Source organism: Felis catus, chromosome A1 (genome assembly GCF_018350175.1).
Source record: "Felis catus isolate Fca126 chromosome A1, F.catus_Fca126_mat1.0, whole genome shotgun sequence".
Lineage (NCBI taxonomy): Eukaryota > Metazoa > Chordata > Mammalia > Carnivora > Felidae > Felis > Felis catus.
The window spans coordinates 41,164,564-41,187,169 of record NC_058368.1 but is presented as its reverse complement, the minus strand read 5'-3'; the positions used below and the strand labels follow the sequence as shown (position 1 = coordinate 41,187,169).

Below are 22,606 nucleotides of genomic sequence, written 5' to 3'. Positions count from 1 at the left end.
CTTGGCGGAGGTTCCACCGCAGATGGCAGATCGTAAAGGAATTCTATGGTGTTTTCATCAGTTAGTTTAATTTTATAAATTCAATAATTATTTATATATGCTTATTCTCTATCCACAAAAATATTTTAAAATACTTTTTGATATATTATTTAGGCAGTTACATTTTCTGCAAATGATATATTTTTTTTCTTGCCAATACTCATGATCCTAATTTCCCGTTTCTTGTCTTATGGAATTAACTGACTTCCAGTGTAATGTGAAATGATTGGTATATAGCAGTTTTTGTTCCCACTGAGCTGAATGGAAATATTTCTAAAGTATGATCACTGGGGATGACTTTAGGTCTACATTTTTTAAGATCTCCTTTAATACTACTCTAAAAAAGTTCCCTTCTATTCTTAGTTTTAGATATTTATTTATTTAAAAATCCTTTATACACTTAAGCGTTGGTTATTTTTTACCTTAATTTTTCCTTTATACGTTTCATATTTATTCAATTAATATGGTGGAGTTTATTAATATATGTTTTCATGTTTATGTATCCTTACCTTTTTAGAAAAAAAAACTGCTGAATTTGATGTTGGTGGATTCCTAGAAAGGTAATAAATAACTCCCTTTCCTTCATCTAACCAATTGGAAAAAATAATTTTGGTTGATTAAGGATGCAAATCAGAGAATCCTGGGAAGATGGCAGCGCAGGAGGACACTGGGCTCACCTCATGTCCTGCTGATCACTTAGGGTCCACCTACCTGCCTAAATAACCCAGAAAACCGCCAGAAGACTAGCAGAATGGAGTCTCTGGAGCCAAGCGCAGACGAGAGGCCCACAGAAGGGGATAGGAAGGGCGGAGAGGCGGTGAGCACTCCACGGACTGGCAGGAGGGAGCCAGGGCGGAGGGGCAGCCTGCCAGCCAAGCAGAGCCCAGAGTCTGGCTCGCAAAAGCCAAGGGGCCGGACGGAGTGTGTTCCGACAGCAAGCGGGACTTAGCATCTGGAAGGTTATAAGCTAACAGCTCTGCTCGGAGAAAGGGAGGGCTGGAGGACAACGGGAGGGAGAGTTGTTGAGCCTTGGACGACAGAGCGCAGCTTGGCGGGGAACAAAGGTGCTTGCCAGCGCCATCTCCCTCGCCTATCCACCAGCCAAAGGGAACCAGTTTCTGCCAGGGAACTGGCACGCACCGCACAAACACCCAAAGCTGCGCTTCTGCGGATCCATCCCTCCAGCGGGTCTGACTCCCGGTGCCACAGGGCCCCTCCCAAAGCAGATCTCCCAAGGAAAAGCGAGCTGAGCCTGCCCCTCCCGCCCCTGTGCACCTTGCCCATCCACCCCCAGCTAATATGCCACATCCCCAGCACCACAAGCCTGGCAGTGTGCAAGTAGCCCAGACGGGTCATGCCACCACACAGTGAATCCCGCCCCTAGGAGAGGGGAAGAGAAGGTACACACCAGTCTGACTGTGGCCCCAGCGGTGGGCTGGGGGCAGACATCAGGTCTGACTGCAGCCCTGCCCACCAACACAAGTTATTCAAGACAGCACAGGGGACATGCCAGGCAGTTCCGCACCACTCCAGGGACTATCCAAAATGACAAAAGGGAAGAATTTCCCTCAAAAAGCTCCAGGAAATAACAACACCTAACAAACTGATCAAAAACGATTTAAATAATATAACAGAAAGTGAATTTAGAATAATAGTCATAAAATTAATCGCTGGGCTGGAAAACAGTATAAAGGACAGCAGAGAATCTCTTGCTACAGAGATCAAGGGACTAAGGAACAGCCAGGAGGAGCTAAAAAATGCTATTAATGAGCTGCAAAATAAAATGGAGACGACCACAGCTTGGATTGAAGAGGCAGAGGAGAGAATAGGTGAACTAGAAGATAAAATTATGGGAAAAGAAGAAGCTGAGAAAAAGAGAGATAAAAAATCCAGGAGGATGAGGGGAAAATTAGAGAACTAAGTGAGGCACTAAAGAGAAATAATATATGCATAATTGGTATTCCAGAGGAGGAAGAGAGAGGGAAAGGTGCTGAAGGTGTACTTGAAGAAAAAAATAGTTGAGAACTTCCCAGATCTGGGGAAGGAAAAAGGCACTGAAATCCAAGAGGCACAGAGAACTCCCTTCAGACATAACTTGAATCGATCTTCTGCCCGACATATCATAGTGAAACTGGCAAAATACAAGGATAAAGAGAAAATTTTGAAAGAAGCTAGAGATAAACGTGCTCTAACATATAAAAGGAGACCCGTAAGACTCGTGACTGATCTCTCTACTGAAACTTGGCAGGCCAGAAAGGAATGGCAGGAGATCTTCAATGTGAAGAACAGACAGAATATGCAGCCGAGAATCCTTTATCCAGCAAGTCTCTCATTTAGAATAGAAGGAGAGATAAAGGTCTTCCCAAACAAACAAAACCTGAAGGAATTCATCACCACTAAACCAGCCCTACAAGAGATGCTAAGGGGGATCCTGTGAGACAAAGTATCAGAGACATCGCTACAAGCATGAAACCTACGGACATCACAATGACTCTAAACCCATATCTTTCTATAATAACACTGAATGTAAATGGACTAAATGTGCCAACCAAAACATAGGGTATCAGAATGGATAAAAACACAAGACCCATCTATTTGCTGTCTACAACAGACTCATTTTAGACCTGAGTACACCTTCAGATTGAGAGTGAGGGGATGGAGAACTATTTATCATGCCACTGGAAGTCAAAAGAAAGCTGGAGTAGCCATACTTATATCAGACGAACTAGACTTTAAATTAAAGGCTGTAACAACAGACATAAGCAACCTTATTGATAAGAATGTGGTAATTGCAGGGGACTTTAACACTCCACTTAACAGAAATGGATAGATCATCTAGACACACAGTCAATAAAGAAACAAGGGCCCTGAATGATACATTGGATCAGATGGACTTGACAGATATATTTAGAACTCTGCATCCCAAAGCAACAGAATATACTTTCTTCTAGAATGCACATGGAACATTCTCCAAGGTAGATCACATACTGGGTCACAAAACAGCCCTTCATAAGTATACAAGAATTGAGATCATACCATGCATACTTTCAGACCACAATGCTATGAAGCTTAAAATCAACCACAGGAAAAAAGTCTGGAAAACCTCCAAAAGCATGGAGGTTAAAGAACACCCTACTAAAGAATGAATGGGTCAACTAGGCAATTAGAGAAGAAATTAAAAATATATGGAAACAAATGAAAATGAAAATACAACAATCCAAACGCTTTGGGATGCAGCGAAGGCAGTCCTGAGAGGAAAATACATTGCAATCCAGGCCTTTCTCCAGAAACAAGAAAAATCCCAAATACAAAATATAACAGCACACCTAAAGAAAATAGAAACAGAACAGCGAAGACAGCCTAAACCCAGCTGAGGAAGAGAAATAATAAAGATCAGAGCAGAAATAAATAATATAGAATCTAAAAAAACTGTAGAGCAGATCAATGGAACCAAGACTTGTTTTTTTTGAAAAAATAAACAAATGATAAACCTCTAGCCAGGCTTCTCAAAAAGAAAAGGGAGATGACCCAAATAGATAAAATCATGAATGAAAATGGAATTATTACAACCAATCTCTCAGAGATACAAGCAATTATCAGGGAATACTATGAAAAATTATATGCCAACAAACTGGACAACCTGGAAGAAATGGACAAATTCCTAAACACCCACACGCTTCCAAAACCCAATCAGGAGGAAATAGAAAGCTTGAACAGACCCATTACCAGTGAAGAAATTGAATCAGTCATCAAAAATCTCCCAACAAATAAGAGTCCAGGACCAGATGGCTTCCCAGGGGAGTTCTACCAGACGTTTAAAGCAGAGATAATACCTATCCTTCTCAAGCTATTCCAAAAAATAGAAAGGGAAAGACAACTTCCAGACTCATTCTATGAATCCAGTATTACTTTGATTCCTAAACCAGAGACCCAGTAAAAAAGAACTACAGGCCAATATCCCTGATGAATATGGATGCAAAAATTCTCAATAAGTTACTAGCAAATTGAATTCAACAGCATATAAAAAGAATTATTCACCATGATCAAGTGGGATTCATTCCTGGCTGCAGCGCTGGTTCAACATTCGCAAATCAATCAATGTGATACATCACATTAATAAAAGAAAAGATAAGAACCATATGATCCTGTCAATCGATGCAGAAAAGGCCTTTGACAAAATCCAGCACGGTTTCTTAATAAAAACCCTTGAGGAAGTTGGGATAGAAGGAACATACTTAAACATCATAAAAGCCATTTATGAAAAGCCCACAGCTAACATCATCCTCAATGGGGAAAAACTGAGAGCTTTTTCCCTGAGATCAGGAACACGACAGGGATGCCACTCTCACCGCTGTTGTTTAACATAGTGTTGGAAGTCCGAGCATCAGCAATCAGACAACAAAAGGAAATCAAAGGCATCAAAATTGGCAAAGATGAAGTCAAGCTTTCACTTTTTGCAGATGACATGATATTATATATGGAGAACCCAATAGACTCCACCAAAAGCCTGCTAGAACTGATACATGAATTCAGCAAAGTCGCAGGATATTAAATCAATGTACAGATATCAGTTGCATTCTTATACACTAATAATAAAGCAACAGAAATACAAATAAAGAAACTGATCCCATTCACAATTGCACCAAGAAGCATAAAATACCTAGGAATAAATCTAACCAAAGATGTACAAGATCTGTATGCTGAAAACTATAGAAAGCTCATGAAGGAAATTGAACAAGATATAAAGAAATGGAAAAACATTCAGTGCTCATGGGTTGGAAGAATAAATATTGTTAAAATGTCAATACTACCCAAAGTTATCTACATATTCAATGCAATCCCAATCAAAACTGCACCAGCATTCTTCTCGAAACTAGAACAAGCAATCCTAAAATTCATATGGAACCACAAAAGACCCCGAAGAGCCAAAGTAATTTGAAGAAGAAGACCAAAGCAGGAGGCATCACAATCCCAGACTTTAGCCTCTACTACAAAGCTGTCATCATCAAGACAGCATGGTACTGGCACAAAAACAGACACATAGACCAATGGCATAGAATAGAAACCCCAGAACTAGACACACAAAAGTATGGCCAATTAATCTTTGACAAGCAGCAAAGAATATCCAATGGAAAAAAGACAGTCTCTTTAACAAATGGTGCTGGGAGAACTGGACAGCAACATGCAGAAGATTGAAACTAGACCACTTTCTTACGCCATTCACAAAAATAAACTCAAAATGGATAAAGGACCTGAATGTGAGACAGGAAACCATCAAAACCCTAGAGCAGAAAGCAGGAAAAGACCTCTCTGACCTCAGCCGTAGCAATCTCTTACTCGACACATCCCCAAAGGCAAGGGAATTAAAAGCAAAAATGAACTACTGGGACCTTATGAAGATAAAAAGCTTCTGCACAGCAAAGGAAACAACCAACCAAATTAAAAGGGAACCAACGGAATGGGAAAAGATATTTGCAAATGACATATTGGACAAAGGGATAGTATCCAAAATCTATAAAGAGCTCACCTAACTCCACACCTGAAAAACAAATAACACAGTGAAGAAATGGGCAGAAAACACAAATAGACACTTCTCTAAAGAAGACATCCGGATGGCCAACAGGCACATGAAAAGATGCTCATCGTCGCTCCTCATCAGGGAAATGCAAATCAAAACCACACTCAGATATCACCTCACACCAGTCAGAGTGGCCAAAATGAACAAATCAGGAGACTATAGATGCTGGAGAGGATGTGGAGAAACGGGAACCCTCTTGCACTGTTGGTGGGAATGCAAATTGGTGCAGCCACTCTGGAAGACAGTGTGGAGGTTCCTCCATGTGACAGATGTCTGTCACATCTACTGTATTGTTATAGTATAAGAGTAACTATAGACAATATGTAAACATCATGGCTCTGTTCCAATAAAGTTATTTACAAAAGATTGAACTTGTCAATCTCTCTCTAGTTGGCATATATCATACTAAGATGCTTAAGTAGTTCCTACTTCCTACTCATTAGATCCAATCAAAATGATACAATCAGTAATGAGTAATAGAATGTGAAAAAATCAAAATATTTACAGACAAAAATATGGCAGAGAACAGAATTAACATCACCTTCAGACAACTGTGAAGCTGTACTGTTGGCCCTACCAAGTAAGTGAAACTTGCTTCTAATATTTTTTTTCATATTCATATAGAGAAGCCAGTATTAGCCAAACCAATAGCTTCATACCAAGTGCCAGGAGCTGTGATGATCTGCCCAATAAAGATCAGGGGCTCCTGAGTGGTTCAGTTAGTTGAGCATCGGACTCATGATTTCAGCTCAGGTCATGATCTCAGGGTCATGGGATGGAGCCCCAAGTTGGGTTCAGTGCTGAGTGTGGAGCCTGCTTAAGATTCTCCCTCTCTTCCCCATTTATGCTCTCTCTCTCTCTTAAAAAAAATACTACATCAAAACAAGTTGCAACTTGGGTTAAAACCAGATTAAATTTGAAATAAATCAGTTATTAGTCAAGCTCTCTCTGACTTATGTGTAAACAGGTGACATACATTGAATTTTGTAAGCATTACCACTAATGATTTTTAAAATGCATTTATCATGGCATTAACACCTGCAGTTTCACCAAGGACGTGACAGTGCTTCTGTTTAATGATCTTCATAGGGAGGAGATATTAGTAGGAGTCCCACGGTAATAGAAGATGGCTGTGATGGCCTTGAGGAGAATGGACATGTCCTTGCAAGGCATCTGCCCCCCAAAAAGCTTATTCCAAATTTTCAAGTACAGAAAGGCAACCTTCTGAAAACAAACAAGAGGGTGTGCCACTTCCAATAGCAAGGAAGGCTGTGTAAACTAGGGTCCAAAATCCTCAGTTTCATCTGAGTTCAAAGTATCCATTTCAAGTCTCAGGGTTCCTTTTTTTTCCCCTAATCTACACCTTCTTTGTCACATGAGAAAGTTGATGAGTCTGTGAACCCAGTTGATGTTGTATTTCTGCTGCATATAATTAAATTTTGTGGGTTTTTTGTTTTTGTTTTTTGTTTTTGTTTTTTTTTTTTTTTTTAGCATTATTGGTTCTGAGATACAGGAAATAACTGATTATTCTATGGCTGTCATGGAAGCTCTTTAATTTTCAGACTAAATTTAAAGTGAGAGTCAAAGACTTGAGCTGGTCATTTTCTTTCTATAAGTGCAGTGTATACAGAAGAATGCATGTAACACTACAGCCTGGCAATGGTCTCTAATTACCTCCATAACGGTCAAGTGGAGCAGCCTCTTGGGCCCTCAAGGTTCTTGCTTAAGTTAGAATTTTATCACAGTCAACCAAATGTGGGCGCCTGGGTGGCTCAGTTGGTTAGGCGTCCGACTTCGACTCAGATCATAACCTCACTGTCTGTGGGTTTGAGCCCCGCATCGGGCTCTGTGCTGACAGCTCAGAGCCTGGAGCCTGCTTCTGATTCTGTGTCTTCCTTTCTCTCTGCCCCTCCCCTCCTTGTGCTCTCTCTCTTGCTGTCTCTCAAAAATAAATAAACATAAAAAAAGAGAAATCAAAGGAAACAATCAACCACATGTGATAACTTGATAAATTAGAAGCCACTGCATACTATAGATTACTAGCTTCCCAAGGATCTTTTACAAGGAGCTCAGCATTACTCTGAAGCCCAATCCAATCCCACCCCAGAGAGGGTGTCTGTCAAAATCACTCCCAATATCAACCCAGTATCAATCAGATTCAATTAGGAGTTGGAAAAAAACCTCTTATTTTGAGAAAGGAAATTTTAATAGAAAGAGTTTTTAACAGACAAAGGTAGTTAACTACTTAAATAAATAAAGAAATACTCATAGATCTAAAATTAGTAAATGGAAACATAAAGCTATTATCTATAGACTAAGGCAGAGTTATAAAAAAGAAAGACACCTTCCTAAAGACAGATTTAAATCTCTTTGAAGAGGGTCTGTCAAACTCAGAAGCCAACAACTCTACTGGTGTCAAAACAAGTTTCTGAGAGTGCAAGCTGGAGCTCTGCTGTTGGAATCACCCACAGTTGTCACAAGGTGTGGGTCAGGCACAACAGGTCTATAGATATGGTCACTAAGTCAGGCGAATTGATGGAGGGTTCTGCCACAACTGCTATGGAAGTGGCATTTGCTAATGAAACAGGTAACATAGGTAATAAAACAGATAACACTATCCGCGATGGTCTACAGAAAGCAGTTGTTAGATAGGTAAGTAGTTGTCTCCATGGTGGTAGAAACTTGATCATAGAAATAGCCCACTGACTGGGAGAATGTGGCAGAGATGGTCTTTACATTGGGTTCTAGGAGTAGGTGGCCCAAGAGCTTGACTGAAAACTGCCGTAAAGCATCCCTGTATTGGGAGACTCTGTGAGGTCCACTAATATTGTTGGGTAAATATAACTGGAAACTAAATCTCCTGCCACCTGAGAAAACCTCTCTACAGAAATAGAAGAGAAATAAAACATGTTTTGTTAGGGAAAGAGTATTAAACCATAACATGATGTGCATCACAGGTATTTTCTAAAGAGATCACAAAAACTCTAAGAAATCATACCCTTTTATGTAGCCAAGTGGTACATTATATACATTTTTCAGATAAACAATAACTAATCCTTGATTAAGAGGACTCTACAGCACCATTTGTTACATACAGTTTATCCTAAATCACTTGGTAATTAAAGTAGCCACTTGTTTTGCTAAATACTTTTAAAAGAAAACATAATTTCTTATATCCTTATGACAGGAATAAGGTTAGGTTTGCAACCTGGAACCAGGAAACTGGGAGATAGGGTCGACATCTTGCATTTCAAGAGATGGCTCCCAAGCCTTGACAAGTTCCCAGGTTCCTGGGTTATTCATTTACCCTTCTAATAAATTTACACACATTTCAAAGGGGCAAAGAAAGAACATACGACTTCTCCAAAGTAAATGTCCCAAACAAAGGTGGATTCCCTTCCTTTAACTTCAACAGGAGAATTAAAATCTTCTATTTTTAATTTGTATTTGTTCTTACAATATGAGCATCAATGGACCTCAAGAACCATGCTTGATAAAAGGAAAACTGGAAACAGGACCAGAACTGGGAAAGGAAGTGACATCGTATCTCTGTCTGTTTACAATGCCACTCTAACGCTTTCTCTTAACAAAGGTAAATATTTTTGCTAGCTGTAAAGAACAAATTTTTAGGAAGAGGATATTGCTCTGGTATCACAAAACAAGACAAAAAAGGTTGATTAGGAGCTGAGAGGAAATAAATTGATACCTTGCCCACATCTTACACACACTTTACCCCACTTTTTAATTCTAAAATAATTAATCCCAGATATATATCGGAAAAGCATATAGACATAAATTATTACTCTTTACATCAACAAAGTCCCCATTATGGGACCCCATTGTGGGGTGGTATCATCATTTATTCAATCTATTGGTGGACAATAACTTGCAGCCACAATACACTGTTTAAAACTGCAAACACTACCGCAACAAGATATGTGTATGTGTATTTTTGGATTTTTGCCAGTGTATTTTAGAATAGATTTCTCGAAATGAGATCTCAGTGTAAAAGGGGAAACGAATATGTAATTTGCCAAATTCCCTTTCATAAGGTTGTACCATTTTGCTTTCCTAACAAAAATGTATGAGTCCTGCTTTCCTGTAGCCTTGGCAACAAAGTATTTTTGCAAACTTTTGAATGTTTGCCAATCTTATAGATAAGATATGGTGTATGAGCAAAGCTCTAATTTGCATTTGTATTTAGTTATATCATTTAATCCTCTCTTTTAGAGAGTTTATTGTTTTTACTCTTAATAAGTAAAAGAAATGAACTTAGAATTTGAATTTGGAATGCCACCCTATGCAGGCTACTTTTATTCTCCTAGACATATGTATGTTTATTTTAATGTTGATTTAAGAACAACAAGACATTTATTAATGAGTAAGATATATTTCATAAACATGCATTGTTCCTGGAAACATGATTATTAGATAAAGAAGGAATATAGAAACAAAATGTATTATAATGGATTTAAGGAGGTGGCAAAGTAAGCTAAGAACTCTTTATAAACATAGAACGATAAATACTAGAAAAGCAATATAAAACATGCAGAAAAACAAAAAAAATATTATCTGTCAATCTTGGGGACAAAAAAATGTTAATTTCAAATGAGAAGTCAGAGAAGGCATAGTAACATTGTTGATTGGATCTGTCTTATGGTAGGATACATTACTGGTCCTGGGAAAAGGAGGAGAGGACAGGATACAAATTCAAACAGCATGCCTTTACAATGAGTTTCAATAGTTATATTTATATTTAGAAATATAAGTTAAGAACAGCTTTTGTAAGAAAAAAAAATGAAACACAACACAACAAAACTCTCCTTTGAGCATTTCTATCTTAATGCCACCCAATTACAACCAAACTTTTGGGACTAGAAATTTTTTTTGCATGATTAATTTAAGTCTGTTTCTTCTTCTCCATTTCCACCATAAAATATTACTGTTTTTAAAACCTACTTTTATTAAGGTATGTATACTTCATGAATTTTTAGAAATAACTGGCTTGATTGAAAATATCTACTCTATCATTACCATGGCAAACTCACTGAAATCAAATGTAATTCATGTGAGCTTATATTTGTTCACTTAAGAACCAAAGTGACATGGGCAATATCCTCTCCGACTTTTATTTAGAGAAATGTATAGTATATATATGTATACATAAAAGTGAAGTAGTGTGCATTAGGACAGGTGATTGGTAAGAAAAGTGTTTACAAATTCAATAATAAAAAACAAAGAGAAGAAAATTTAGTAAGAATTAATAGAAGTTGAAATACTTCAGGTGGTTTTTTTCTCCATCACTTTTTATGTGGATATGAGTTCCAGACAATAACTCTGAAAGTATTGTCTCTTTTCCAAATTCATTCATCTCAGGCTCAGCAGAACAATTTAATTAATACATAAACTATGAAAATCGTGTCCCTCTTATTTATAAATAAATGAATTTTATTTTTTTTTAAAGATTTTTTTTTCAATGTTTATTTATTTTTGGGACAGAGAGAGACAGAGCATGAACGGGGGAGGGGCAGAGAGAGAGGGAGACACAGAATCGGAAACAGGCTCCAGGCTCTGAGCTATCAGCCCAGAGCCTGACGCGGGGTTCGAACTCACGGAGCGCGAGATCGTGACCTGGCTGAAGTCGGATGCTTAACCGACTGCGCCACCCAGACGCCCCATTAAATGAATTTTAAATATACTTATGTGCCTTGGGTCGTCACTTTCTCAGCCAAAATTTTAATTTTCATTTGACTTACATACAATTTTTTTTACAATCAGTTTGTATATACAGAAAAGAAATAGTAACTTGATTTCTTCATGTGAAAAGGTTGGGATTTTTATTTAAAACAAACAATATGAATTGTCAGTATAATTTGATGGCTTATAAAAAAGTAGATGTAATCTTGGGCTTACATTATATAAAAATAGAATACAGATCTAGGGAGGAGATAGCCTCATTATACAGTTTGATGGTTAGAATTTATCGAGAGATGAAATAGAGAAACCCACATGTGTCTCAATTATAATTCTGCATGCAAAGAGTTCACTAACAACGTTAACTTGAGATGGTAAGGAGATAAATATACTTTTGCTTGTGACATTCACATACTCACTCTAAATCAGATATTGGTAAATATCAACAGGTCTCAAACTCACGAACTGTGAAATCATGACCCAAGCCGAAGTTAGACACTTAACCAACTGAGACACCCAGATGCCGACCATTTGTTCATTCTTACTGTTAGCCAATGGGTAGATGATTATATGCTTGAGGTAGAGGACATAAGAATCCACAAGGCACAGTTCCTGCTCCCAAGTTTTTATCAATCTATTTTTGTTGAAATAATTTTACTATCTTTCTCAGTAAGTTATCTAGATGACTTTTACTGTTTATTTTTAAGAGTATTCCTTCCCCCAACACACACACACACACACACACACACACACACACACACACACACATACACACGCACACACATGCACAGAGCAATAACTTTGTAATTATTAACTTTTTTTGACATCTAGCAGACATATATTTCACCTGGATAGCATAAAGTTAGATTAAATTTAGGTGTAGGGGCGCCTGGGTGGCTCAGTCGGTTAAGCATCCGACTTCAGCTCAGGTCATGATCTCACAGTTCGTGGGTTTGAGCCCCACATTGGGCTCTGTGCTGACAGCTCAGAGCCTGGAGCCTGCTTCAAATTCTGTGTCTCATTGTCTCTCAGCCCCTCCCCTGCTCTGACTCTGTCCCTGTCTCTCAAAAATAAATAAATGTTAAAAAAAAGTTAAAAAAAAATTAGGTGTAGCGTTTGTTTGATTTGTAAGCATTTTTATTTTCCTTGTTTTTAGCTTGTTCCTTTTAAGAGTGTGCCAAATTTCATATATATAGATTTTGTCCATGTTCAAACTCTACTCGCATGGCTTAGACATACTAAATTCCTTTATCACTTTACAAATTCTGGTGTGTGTTTGTTTTTCTATTTGTAGTTTATCTGGGGAGATACAGATAACATTTATGATCTTTACTTGCTCATATGAGAATTGCTGCTGTTAAAATACCCTGAAAACACCATTTCAAATTAAGCCAAAAATGATTTGCCCCATGCTGTTGTCATCTTGTGTGAGACTTAAACAAGAAACAACTGTGAAATAAAAGCCACTAGTAATGCCCAGAAAACTGAAGTGAAACATAAAGAAACTCAACCATGACTGGATAGTACATTTTCTTTCCCCATGCTTCTACTAAATGAAAAGAAGATGATAATGTGTGACATCAAGTTGTAAGAGATCACAAAACAACAGATTTTAAATCTAAATATAGTAAGAATTTATAAAATGGATCATTTCTCTAGTAGTTTGGTCTTCATATAATTGAACAGTGAGACACTAATGGTGTATTACATGGTGATCCATTGAATGTGATAGTCTTTAAAATTAGATGAAACACCTTCTGAAAAATTGAATTTTTTACAACATGAGTGTCAACATTAGAAAAATGATTTCATATTTAGCTTTTTAAATTAAAATTATAACATTTATTGCTGGACCAAGGACACTAGTTTTTAGAGCAATATTTTTCCAAGTCTTTGACTGCTATAGGGACCATTTTCTCTGCAAGTTTTGCTCTATTTCCCAGGTTTTAAAACTGCAGACTCAGGGGTCATGCTAATGCAGTACCTGATGGAATAGAAAGAAACTGAACATACTACAAATCAACTACACTTCAACTCAGTGTTCTCTTAAATTACATGAAGCTCGAGAAAATCATTAATGTACGTAAAACCATTAGATCCATTTCCAACATTATCCTATTTAAAAGAATCAAACACAATTTGTATATAAAGTGGTATTATCAATGAAGGTATCATTTGGAAGGGTAATTATTAACCATTAAAAGTGAAAAGATCTATTTACTCTCACATCTAATCTCTGTGTGGGCATTTTGGAAAGAGCAATGGTATTTGAAGCCATGTCTCAATTCAGAATTCATGTATTAATAACCATGTGCTATAAAAGCAATTCAGAATAGTTCTATAAAAATCAATTTATAGTTAAATTTATATTTAATATTACTATGTGATTTTCTCTTATGGGGTTCTTAAGAAATCATACTCAAGTTGCACTTTGTTTAATGGAGAGTGAGGCACACATATATCTCTGTTTGTACTATTAGCTTATTATTATGTGAACCATGAATTTTTAAATTAGTGACTCCAGGGGCGCCTGGGTGGCGCAGTCGGTTAAGTGTCCGACTTCAGCCAGGTCACGATCTCGCGGTCCGGGAGTTCGAGCCCCGCGTCAGGCTCTGGGCTGATGGCTCAGAGCCTGGAGCCTGTTTCCGATTCTGTGTCTCCCTCTCTCTCTGACCCTCCCCCGTTCATGCTCTCTCTCTCTCTGTCCCAAAAATAAATAAACGTTGAAAAAAAAAATAAATTAGTGACTCCAGTATCTAACATTTTAGTATGTAATGGACTAAAAATAAATGTGTATTTTAGGGATTTTTTGTTTTTAAACATTTCTTAGCGTGTGATTAATTTCAAAATTACTTTAGTCTTTTTTCAAACAATTAACATAATGTGACATAAGAACTGTATTTTCAAAACTCAACAGGACTTATTACACTATTCTATAAGTTGTGTTTTGTATACATTCATATTATTGAATTTGAACCTCATAATAATTTTATTAAGTTAGTACTACATGTTTAGAGAGGGGACATACCAAGGAAATCTTGTCTGAGATCCAAATGTTGGTAAGTGACAAAGTCAGGATTCTAAAGTAGGCTTGTCTGGCTCCAAATGCTTTGTTCTTTGGACTATGAGGGAGTACTTATTATGTAAAGATGACTCTGGAATATTTTATAACATTTAGTCAATTAAATCTAAATCAGTAGGGTAATATGCAAAACACAAACAAGGGGTATTTAGTCTAACTGAAGTAAAGGGGGGAAAATTTTGGCACAGTCTATATATTTACAAACACAATAATCTCTCATAATATTTGGTCTTAAAACTTTCTTCTTATTTATGTGTTTGGTTTTCTTTCTATTCTGATACTACACATATGGATTACCAGAGCATTCTTTCCAAATAGTGTTTACAAACTTTCAAAGTTTACAAACTTTCCAAAAAGTGTTTAAAATTATATGGGTTATAATGATAAAATTAATAATTTTAATATATATCTATGTGTTAATGTCTGTGCTAACCCATATATTTTTTCCTAAGACAAGTAAAAATTTTATTGCATTTTCAAGGTTAGAATCATTCAGAGAAAAAAAGTTTTTCATCTGTATTTTTATGATGATATCAGTTGATCTACATCTGATTTCTATAACAGATATGCACTTTAGGGGACAGATTCAATAAAGAAAGGGTTAGGACATGAGAAATAAATGGAAGACACTGATACTCAGTCATGGAGTTCTTTCCAATTTAACCTGGACAAGACCTCAAAATCCTCCTCAACAAGAACTCCAGGCAGCCACTACCAATTGATCAGAGTTGACATATGAGTTGAAAACCTATTTACCATCCTTTCCCTCAATTCCATTCTAAACGGTTGCCAAACTTGTCTAATATTCCATTCCCCTACTAAAATCTATCCTTGACTTGACATTGCCTTTAAGATAAAGTACAAACTCCTGAATATATCAGAATGCTAACACAGTTTCTGCCTATCTCTTCAGCCTCCATGCCAATCCTAAGCCCCTAAATACACCTCAACACAGATTCATGTATATACCTTCTCTCTTACTCTCTCTGCCATGCACAATACACTCCCAACTAGACACACACACATACACACATATATCACCACATACTTTGACATACATTTACAGACAAATGCACATAAGCAGACACATCTACACTCAACTCAAATAATAATAATTTGCAAAACTCTTCCAAATACTTCAAACATTGCATATATTGTCTCTATTTCACTCCCCATAATCCTCCACACTTTTTGAACTGTGTAATCCCTACTTAGCCATTTTGACAAATATCTTCCTTGATTACTTGGGCTGAGTTCTGTTCCCAAGATGACTTTTTTATATTACTATTCAGAAAACCATTAGCACTCAATATGTACTGCTATCATTATATTGACTAGGTTGCATTTATTAATATTAGCTTGTCTCTCTATGTAGATTGAATATACTTGAGAGTAAATATGGGATAGCTGATTACTTGTTTTTTGATGCATAGAATGTGTATACTACATAGTAAGCATTCGACAAGTTTTTTGTGGTTTTAATTGAACATATATTGTTTCAGTATTTTGTAATTAATATACTAAGACATATTTATCACATTAAATGTGTTAGTTATTGTTATAAGTGTTCTGTATGTACTAATTCACTTAACCGTCACAACAACCTTTGACTTAAAGAGTACATTCCAACTGTAGAGATGAGAAACTTGATGTCTTTATTCAATTTTCCCCAAAGGAGACTGGCAAGAGGATTATTAAGCAAATGATTTATCTAGAAAGTGCTCCCAGGAGAAACCAGAAGGAAATGGAGGAAGCAGGTTGGAAAGATAAAGAAACCAAGTAAGGTGTAATTTCTAGCTAAGCATGGCCTTATCCCAGAGGGAAGTTCTAGAATATAAATTAGGCCTTATATATTATCTCGAAGACAAATGAGCTGAATTTTCACCCTACTACACCAGTTAGTCCTTGGCTAACAATACCCCAGGCAGTTATAAGCTTCCAGGCACGTCCTATCTGTCTACCTGTAGTCAAAACAGCTTTAGTTGCAAATGGGAGTCCTCTGAATAGAGTCCCTACTGTAGCAGTTTGAAGCAAATAACACATAGGTAAAGCAAACTGGAATGAACAAAACAGTTAAAAAGGATCTAGATCCAAGCAGAACTGGGTGGGTTCCTACAAGTTTCATTATAGGGAGGTTAAAGAACTTGCCCAGGTACTCCCAGTTAGACAGTACAGCTGGAATTGAAACACTGGGCTTCCTGTTCTCAATTCTGTGTTCTCAACTACTGTACAATGCTGCTATTTCTCCTTTATATCAATTTATAACTTTAGTCTTTCAGCCTGGTTCCTACCCAATTGCCTAAACTATCAGCTAAAATATGCTATACTCTGAAGTCTGACCAAATCTTTCTTGGAGGTTTATCTTTTGCAAGAAGGTATATTGTGTATTTTGGTAAAACTAGGGGGGTTTGGGGATCAGATAGTTATGGGTTATAATCCTTGATCCACTCTGTATTTTTCAGAGTTCTCCAGAGAAACAGAATCAACAGCATGTGTATATCTACAGAGATTTATCTTAAGGAAATGACTCATATGGTTATGAAGACTACAAGTTCCAAAATATGCAGACTGGAAATCCAGGGAAAAGTTGATGTTGTAGTCCTGGTCTGAGTGTCATTTGCAAGTAGAATTTCAACTTGCTCAAAGATCAGTCTTTATTATAGTCAGACCCTCAACTGATTGGATGAGGCCCACCCAAATTATGGAGGACAATATGTTTTACAGACAGCCCATGGATTTAAATGTCAATATCACCCCAAACCATCCTCACAGAAACACCCAGATATGTAGAGAATAATATTTCACCAAATATCTGGGCATTGTGGCCCAAATTGACACATAACATTAACCATCACACACACTTTTATAACTACCTTTGAGAAACTTCTTAATCTCTCAAACTGAGTTTCCTCTTATTTTTTTGTCTTGTCTTATTTATCTTCTTATTGTTATTAGTAATCACAACATTGTTAGTACAAGCCAAAAATTAAATGGCATAGAATGAGAGAGGACAAAGCACCTAGCAATGTAGCCCATAATATATATTCCGTAAATGGGGGTATTCACAAAAACCAGGTCTAATTACTTCATTTTTCTCCCTCAAAGTGTGTGAGTTTGAAGATTCAAAACTTGAAAAGCTACATATTAATAATTAGCTTATTTGAATGATTACAAGGGATCAGAGAATGTGATTGTTCCTTTTATAGTGCCCATTTCTTTGCCTTTGTGGAAAGAAGAGAAAAAAACACATAAAGTTAAGTATCTTAAAAATAATGGTATCCTGAATAAAAGACTTCAATTTTAAGAAAAATAAGAATGTTCCCTGCTGAAAATGACTCATTTATAATAATCTAAATTTCAGGAATACATTAACTGTCTCAGAACCCTTAAGAAATGTTTAATGCAATATTGCTTCCCATGTACTAAATTGTTTTTACTTTGTTTTTCTTTTTTGGTGACTACGTGTTGGAAAAAAAAACTGCATATCTTATACTATTCAATGCCTACTACTTCACACAGAATGGACAATACAAAAATGCTTGCTACTAGTATATTGAAAGCAATATTGCATTAAACATTTAAGTTTTATTTATACTTTGTTATTTTTTAATTTATTTTTCAAACAGAGAGAGAGAGCAGGAGAGGGACAGAGAGAGAGAGATAGAGGAGGCTTTGTGCTGACAACAGAGAGCCCGATGTGGGTCTCGAACTCACGAACTGCGAGATTATGATCTGAGCCAAAGTTGGATGTTTGACTGACTGAGCCACCCAGAACCCCCAGGTTTTATATTCTCATTATGAAGTGAGACTTACCAACAATAAACAAAAAATAAACACACAACAAAATCAAGCCAATGAAACAGAATTAGAAGGGAGATTCAATAGATAATAATATTGTGTGTGAGAGGCTATAAATTAAGGTGATAGAAGGTAAGGAGGATAGACTTCATGTAGAGACAACCTAAATTATGATCTGAAGGAATGGAAGGAGTTGGTTACCAAATAACCAGCAGATGAATTTTCAGACATAAGGGAAATCAAGTGCAAAGTACCTGGAAAAGGAAAGCATATAGCATGATGTAGAGTCAGAGAATCAACGATGCTAGAACGTGGTGAGCTGGGGAGAGAGTGACGTGACATTAGAGAAGCAAAGCAGGCCAGACAAAAATTGGCCCTATTTCCATTTTATTCTAAGTTAATGAGAGCAAGGTTGTCACAGATCAAGAGCTTTAGAAAGCATAATGAAAGTTTTGAGAAGGAAGATGGGGCATGAGATCATGCAACTCAGAACACTGAAATGAAATAGGAGTCCATTTGACAAAAAGAAAATAAAAACAGGTGTTCAAGATTTTTGGTAGAGGCAAACTTACAGAGGAATGTTGGGCTTAATGGAATTAGTACCAATATTTGTTTTAAAATTAAGGGAATTTAGTTCTAGAATCATGGTATCAAATACATATATCACATGGTATCATGGCCACAGATTTTCTCTCTCACTACTGTAGGTTGGTGGAGACATAATGTAGTTTTTCCTAGAATGTTGAAACAAACACACGTTCCCCTTCTCTGACTCACAGCACAATTCCAAATCCTCCTATAAGTTAAGGGTGATGAAGAAGACCTCTTTCATAAAAAAGAAGCCTTTCATTATTTTGGTAACTCTTCCAGCCACATAGCAAATTTGTGCTAAAATTAAGATCTGCATTCATAATTCTTTGACTTTGTCAATCTCTCAAATCCATTTACCTCACATGGAGTCACCATTTATGAAGACATCCTGTCTTCACTTTTCCATAACTCAAATTTTACAATCCATCATCAATGGTGTTAAATCCTTTGTACCTAACTTATACCCCTAAAACACTTAATCACAATTGTTTGTTTAATTGTTTAATTTCCTTGACTCTATGCTTCTTGACCTCAAGGACCATTCTTTATTTAGTACTAAGAAGGTACTATCTGTATTATCTTTCTGTTAATGTTATAACTAAGTCTGACAATTTATTGATATAACCAACTTGCTCAGTAAAAAAATATCTAATCAATAAGAAGCAGTGTATGACAGTAAGGAACAATGATTTAAAAGCATGTTCTGGGGCAAAAAAAAAAAAAGAAGAAGAAGATAATAAGATATAAATACATCTATCTCTTAATTTCCAGGCATACAAAAAATAGGCAAAATGGAAAGACAAACTATTAACCATTAAGTAGAAAAAATACATGCATTGCTAATATTCTCATTTAGCACGGTACCTATAAAAACCTAAGTAGCAAATAATTCAATTTCAAATTAGTGATGGCATATATTTATTATATTCTTTATCAAATTGCTAAGGGGATAAGGATTCTATTGGAACAAAAGTTAGCATGCTTACTGCAGCAGCACATATACTAAAATTGGAATGATATAGAGATTTGCAAGGCCCCTGCATAAGGATGACACACAAATTCATGATGTGTTCCATATTTTTAAAAATAACTTATGAAATGTCAATTTAACTTTTATATTAATTTAATCAGATTTGGGGTGACATATTTTATTTTGTTTTTTATTTCGTAGCCAAGGCTACAATGATTTTAAAAAATCATTGGTATAACTGATCCATTTTTTATGTGTAACTTCAGTGAAATACACACTCTTCTAAATTTCAAGACAGAACAATGAAATTCAGTCTCTCAGATGACCAATGAATTCAGGCTGAGAGTTTGATTATCTTATTATTTTGGTCTCATAAAGTATATATATATATTGATATATTGTATATATATTACATATATATGCGTAAATAATATATATTAGTACTAAGCAATTTATTTGTGCTTGAATCTTATCCTTTTCTAAAATCCCCTCTGGGACAACTGAAGAACAGCTTTATCAACACTGAACAGCTTCTTAGATGACATACTTGAAATTTGTTGTAGTATTTACAAATAAAAATATCGCTTTAGTATGTGTGTCATGGGTAATGAATATGCCCGCTTTCTATGTTTTAGCAAAAGAAATGCATTACAGCTAAAGAGAACCATAATTTCTGGGAGCTATAACATGCCATTTCCTCTCATCTTTTGTTATTTAAAAGGATTTACAGAAGCCAGAGCTGAGGTTTAGTAAGGCATTTCGTAACCCAATGTATTCATTATTCATTGCTGTGTAACAAATTATCCCAAAACTTAGCAGCTGAAAACACAGACCACCTATTATCTTACAGTTTTCTGTAGGGCAGGAATTTGGGAACAATGTAGTTGGATGAATTTAACTAAGGGTATTTCACAAAGCTGCAATCAAAATGTTGACCGCAGTCATTTTAGGCTCATGTGGAGGAGGAACTGCTTCTAAGCACCCTCAAGAGGCTGTTGGCTTAACATGTGGCCAGTTCCACAGAAATACAGACACTGTGACAACCTTGCTTTCTTTAAAGAAAAGTAAGAGATAGAGACAACTAAAGTTAGAGTGACAGAGAAACAAGAAAGGATTCCCAAGATGGAAAACTCTTTTTAAAACATAATACCAGAAGTGACATCTCTTTACTTCTGCCATATTTGTTCACTAGAATCAAGTAAATAAGTAGAGCCCACATTCAGTAAAGGAAATTACATCAGAGCATGAACCAGGAGGCAAAGTTCATTGGGGGCCATACTAGAGCCCACCACAGTCTTCCCTTAAGTATCCAGTGAGTCATATCCCTCTACTGCTGTTCTGAATAAGACTAATTCAAGATAGCCGCACTTTCGGTTTCATGGAGAAAAACTTTATTAATTGTAAGGGAAAGGGAGTATAAGAAATTAAACAATTATAGTAAACATAAAGAGGGAGAGAAGAATAGAGAAGAACAAAGAAAGCTTAATACATCAAATTGAGTACTCACAACATATAACCTTCTGGCTGGGGTAGCCCCTCAATGAACAGCCAGGTTGGAGTCCCAGTTGAGGGTCCTGGGCAGAGCGTCCTCCCCTCAGGTGAGACTTCCAGCTAGCTATTCCCAGAGCAATATATATACTACCCATCTGTGATTTATGGTTAATCATTAGGTTCACCTAAGTGCAGTCCTGATAAGCCTTTTTTTTTTTCTGTTTCTCTTATCATATCTCACAATCTTAGAAGCCTGGACGTATGCATATTTCTCTTCCCTCCCTGATCCATTCCAGGGGGCTAGCCTGTTCTGGCAAGTTAATCCCTCTTGGTGTCAGAAACAGAAGGACCAGTTCTGATCCCAAGGCCAGATATGGAGTACAAGCCAACTAAGGCCCTCATGATTATGCATGTGGGGCTTTGGGCAGAAATGCATGACAAGTCACACAAACAACTTCCATACAAAACAACTGTGTAAAATGTACTCTATCCCCTCCAAATTACCTCTAGTCTCATCCTTATAGCATTAGTTCAGAGTCCATAATCTCAACATCTAAATCAGGTCCAGGTATAAATAAAGAGACTCAAATGTAGTTGCTTAGTTACAGCACCTCAGGTGTGCCTTCTCCAAATCTGTGGGTCTGAGAAAGTAAAGAGATAAGTAATTGGCCTCCCTTTCCTCAACAAACACCCAACATACAATATCTGGATAGGCAGAGGATAGCCACTATAAGTATTCTAGTTCAAAAGAAAAACAAAAAATCAGTAGGAAAAGGAAGAAACTACTTCACAGAAATTGTGACATCCAATCAGTCAAATTTTGGCAGTTCTTTGAGTAGGTCTCAGGCCAGGGAATAATTTCCCATGAATTTCAATTCTGCCCTCAGGGCTCATGGTACCATCCTCTTAGTCATGTTTCCTTTTTCTTTTTTTCATAAAACATAACATGCATCCGCAAGTGACAGAGTAGGCAGTTAGCTAGATATGAGCAGGGAACAGATGTTTCTGACTATTAAGAAGGGCAGAAACCGAGTTTCAAAGAGCCAGGAGAGACCCTGGGAACACACATGCATTCTCCCCTATGACCACTAGAGGAATCTATAGCTTCTTTATAGTACATTTACATTGTGGTTTTGATCCTCATTGTGAGGGATGGCTGCCAAAACAGTTCCAACAAGGAACCCATTTAGGGACAAATCTTCCCCCTCCCAACCAGTAGGAGAAGTCCCTTAGATGACAGGAGCTATCATAACCTATTCGAACACAAAAAGAAAAGACTAACTCTGGCCCTTGATGGAGTTGACAACTCTGGGCCCATCCATTTCCCACCTCCAGAGTGTGTTTTTGCTTTCACAGCTGAAAA

The 22,606-nt window shown here is 36.8% G+C and overlaps 1 non-coding gene across 1 annotated transcript; it reads left to right on the top strand.

Annotated features, from left to right (window-relative positions):
- Nucleotides 1-19,760: 19,760 nt before the first annotated feature.
- On the top strand, nt 19,761-19,864 carry LOC111556747. Its single transcript, XR_002736476.2, has one exon. It is a non-coding gene; the product is annotated as a U6 spliceosomal RNA (small nuclear RNA).
- The last annotated feature ends 2,742 nt before the right edge of the window (nt 19,865-22,606 follow it).